Source organism: Elephantulus edwardii, unplaced genomic scaffold, assembly GCF_000299155.1.
Source record: "Elephantulus edwardii isolate Elephantulus edwardi_28Jun2011 unplaced genomic scaffold, EleEdw1.0 scaffold00137, whole genome shotgun sequence".
Taxonomy (NCBI): domain Eukaryota; kingdom Metazoa; phylum Chordata; class Mammalia; order Macroscelidea; family Macroscelididae; genus Elephantulus; species Elephantulus edwardii.
In genome coordinates, this window is record NW_006399887.1 from 8,692,918 (window position 1) to 8,697,846 (window position 4,929).

Here is a 4,929-nt window from a genome sequence, read left to right on the forward strand (position 1 = left end):
GCTGTTGTGCATAGGGTCGCTATGAGTCAGAAACCACTCGATGGCACCTAACAACAACAACAAGCCTGTGCTTTAAGTATAGTTTCCACATGAGCACAATCAACTGCTCTTTGATTCTCATTTTTCTGAAAATTAGCCACAATTTGTTTTGATCCACCTAGCCAAATGCCTTTGCACAGTCAAGGAAATACAGATTGGCATTCCTCTGGTACTTTCTGCTTGCAGCCAAGATCCTACTGACATTGACTAGGACGTCTCTAATGCCATGATCTCTTTAACATCCAACTTGTTTTTCTGGTAGTTCTCTGTTGACATACTATCAGTTTTGGATAATCTAGATTGGGAATAATTATGGATCTCTTCTAATTAGCTGACTAGGTTGCTGTTCTTCAGATTTCTTGGCACAACTTGGTGAGCATGTCCATGGCAGAATCTGTTTGTTGAAATATGTCAATTAGTATTTCATCGATTCCTGGGACCTTTTTTCTTACAAATTCTGTCAATGCGTTTTTGAACTTCCTTCATCACCATTGCCTCTCTTGATCATATGTTGTTTCTTAAAATTCTTCTGTGTCATTCAATTCTTTTTGAGACAATGATTATGTGTACTCTTTCAGTTTTCTTTTAATGCTTCCTGGATCACTCAGTGTTATGCCCATAACATCCTTAAGTATTTCAACTCGAGGCTCAAATTTGTTTTACAGTTCATTCAGCTTAAGAATGCTTAGCGAGTTCATCTCTCTTGGTTTTCTGACTCCATATATTTGCACATTTCATTGTATTTTGCACTGTCTTCATGAACTGCCTTTTGAAATTTTCTGTTCTGCTCCTTGACTTCCTGATTTCTTTCCTTTGCTTTGGTTTCTTGGTGTTCTAATTCAATATTCAGCATCTTTTCTGACATCTATCTTGGTCCCTTCTTCCTCTTCTGCCTTTGTAATGATTTTTTGTGTTCTTCATGGATAATATTGTTAATACCGTCCCACAGCTGATTTGGTCTTCACTCAGTGTTCAAGGCCTCAAGCTTGTGCTTGAAATGACATTTAAATTTAATTAAGATAGGATTAAAGTAAAAATTTGGCTCTTGTAAATTTGCTTTAGTTTTATTTACCTTTAGTTTGAATTTTCATGACTAGTTGATGGTCTATTCCACAATCACCACCTGGTCTAACTTTCATAGCTGATATTGAGCTTCTCCAATGATTCTTTCCACAGGTGTAGTCAATGTGATTTCTGTGCAGACAATCAGGTGAGGTCTATGTATATAGTCAGGATCGTACTTCTTATAAAAGGTATTTTCAATGAATAAATCATGGATTTGACAAAATTCTATCATTCTTTCTCTAGTCTCATTTGTCACTAAATCCATGCCATGTTTCCCAATGACTGAGTCTTCTTCCTTGTTCCAAACTTTTACATTCCAGTCATCTGTTGTTATTAGTGTAACTTGGTTGCATGTTCAATAAACTTCTGACTGCAAAATTTGGCAGAAATAATCTGTTTCCTCCTTTTGGGCTCAGATTATTGGTGTATATATTCGGTACTGAGATTAATAGATTTTCCTTTTATGTGTGTGTGGATATTATTCTGTAGCTCATAAAATTGTATTTCAAGATAGATCTAGGATGGTCTTTTTTAGCTATGAATATGATACAGTTTTCCTTGCCTTTTCATCTCCAGAGGAGTAGTTTATATGATAGTCTGATTGAAAATGTTCCATGCCAATTAATTTCAGCTTACCCATGCTTAGTATTTCCATGTTTTAAGTTTCATTTTTTCCCCTTAACAATGTCCAATTTTCCTACATTCATTCTTCTCACATTCCACATTAGAATCCCTAGTGTCTGCTTACAACTCTTCCTCCTCCCTTGTGTTTCTGAATATTAGGGCCCAGCCTCTGGTGCCATGTCTACTAGTCTAATCTGAGTGTACTCTAATACACATACAATTTTCAAAATCCTGCTATTTTGGAAGTGTATGACCTATACTTCTCTCTAGTCTGTCTTAATTTAGATTCTCAGCCTTAGAACAATATCTGACAGACAAGCATTTACCCGAAAAACAGAAAATATTTCTCCATTACAAATGGAAATCAATAGATTCTATGTTGGTTCCCCACCTCCCTTTGGGGTGTGTGTCTTGGCTTTCCCCACCACCTACTCTGCCAGTATCCCTTACAGGCTCCCACCTAGCCCAACCAACACCTCCCTTCCACCTCCCCTGGCTAACCTTTCATATTCCGCTCAGGGCTAAAGGCATCATACTGCAGCTTGTCTCTTGTGAGTTCAGGGGGCTCTAAGTCCAAATCCGTGGTATCAGCTTTAGGGAAGGTTTTCTCTCTGAGGCTGCTCTTAAGGAAGGAAAAAAAGAATATATTTTTTTTTTTTATTTTACATTGGTTTACTTACAAAGTCTTTATACATTGTTTTTCATAGGAGATAAATTCTGGTATCTGATGTTCTCCTTCTGTACTGTCTTCCTGTGACCAGTGTCTCTGTTCATAAATTTGACCTGCAGCCATTTTTCTTAATAAAATCAAGCCTCTTCAAAGTATTTGCTCAGCACACACATTAAATAGGTATGGTGAAAGGATATAACCTTGATACACATTTTTCTTGATTTTAAATCACATTTGGACAACAGCTTCTTGGCCTAGATACTGTTTTTGCATATGTTCTGAGATTTTAATTCTTTTCAATGTTAACCATAATATGTTATGATAACCCCAACCAAATGCTTTTAAAGCACAAGTAGACATCCTTCTGATATTCTTTGCCTCAGCCAAGATCCATCTAAAATTAGTATTGATATTCCTGGTGCCAAGGCATCTTTTAAATCCAGTCTGAATTTGTTATAGTTCTCTGTCAATGTACTGTTCTGTTGTTGAATGATCTTCAGAATATTTTACTTGCATGTGGTAGTAATGATACTGTTGAATAATTTCTATATTCTGTTGTATCACATTTTTTGTTAATGTAGACAAATACTCTTTGATAGGCTCGTTACATGGTTCTTCAATTTATCCCTATAATGATATGCAATAGTAATTTTTCCTTACATCTAATATTTATAATTTAATTCAATGCTCTGATATATTAATTCTCTGATACATCTTACTCAGAGTAGAAAAACTTGTAAATACTACACTAAATAGAAAGAAATACACCACCAACAATCAAACTCTTTCAACTGAGTCTTTATAGATGGACTTTCCTCTAATTTTATATTCTATACCACCTTTTAATATGCTAAATAGAACATCTCGAGTAAACACTCTCATAAAGTTCTCAAAATAAACACTTATTCTACTTGATGTATATTTTTCTGGGGTGAATTTTTAAAGGCTGCTTAACATATGAATTTATTATGAGAAGAGATTTATGAATAATCAAGAGCAGGATGTCGTCTTACATTGCATCCACTTCAAGCCTTGCACATACAACACTTGGAAAGGTCTGAAGTCCCCTTAGAGACATCTGCCTCTTCAGGATATCTTCACAATATTCTAAAAGAATAATACAGAAGCATCCTTAGATAATTAGAAAGGAATATAAAAAGCTCATTTTGGAAGATACTTTATAATTTCAACTCTATTAATAATTCAAGGTCAAGTGGTTATGTTCTAGAGGGCTGAAAAGTTCATTCCTTTAAGCCACAATTTTATATTGTGGATATAATAATGAAAACGCTATTAGCTTACTGCATATCTTTTTTTTATGAGAAAATGAAATGATTCAAAATTATAAGATTTTCACTTACTTAAAATATTTACAATAAAAATTATCAAATGAGTAATACAGGAGAGAGATGGACAATCTCTTCCAATGTGATTTGCAGCCACTGAAATCCACTAGAGGATCAGCTATGAGTCAGTTTCTACTCGATGGCACATAATAACAACAACAAATGAGGAAATGGTTAATACTTGATAAATCCCTAAATATCATGGAAGAGACAATTAAGAGTTAGTACTCATTACATTACTGATAGTAAAGAGGAGAGTTATAAATATTATTGGATTTTGTAGCTTTTAAGTAAAAATATTTTTGAGATTAAATTAATACCTACCGGTACATTTAAAAAATATATATTTTTCTGAAATGCTTATGTATTTCATATTAATGCTTTAGGATTATTTTAGTGTTTCATTAAAATGTAATTATTAATTGCTATTTATTTATTTCTCATTAAATTCTGGTAAGGACATTCAACATCTAAATATGCTTATATTGACTTTACTATAGTATATAAAACATATCATTTGGGTTATCAGTTTAAGTAGAACAAAATTTCTCCATAATCTCTGAATGCCTATTCAAATAGCTTCTAAATGTTTTGTTTATTTATTTATTCAGTTATTTATGATTTTATTTTTTGGGGCTATTTTATTCCTTGTTCAACTAAAAACAAGTAATTTAAAAGACTGTAGCTTAGGTCAGGCACATCTCAGTCTTCAAACTGACACCTCTGCTTTTTTAGCATTTTGGAGAGATCCATGACAGCAGATTTTCCCAATGCAACATGTCTTCTGATTTCCTGACTGCTGGCACCATAGATGTTGTAGGTGGATCAATTAATTAATTGACAATTTCAATATTTCCTCCACCACTGATGAAGTTGTCTACTGGTCCTAAGGTGAGGATTTTTCTTTTTCTAAATGTTTTATTGATCTGTAATGTTTAAGCAGACAACTCTTTTTAATATAATCACATAACTCACTTAAAAATTCACTACAATTGAGTCGGAGCTAACTCCAAGCTGAGGCGGTAATGACATGAAAGTAGATCCTGTTGAGAATCCAGAGATCAACCCATCTATCTATGGTCAACTGATATTTGACAAGGAGATGAAATCAGTGAAGTGGGGGAACGACAGCCTTTTTAACAAATGGTGTTGGCAAAATTGGAAAAATATCTGCAAAAGACCCAC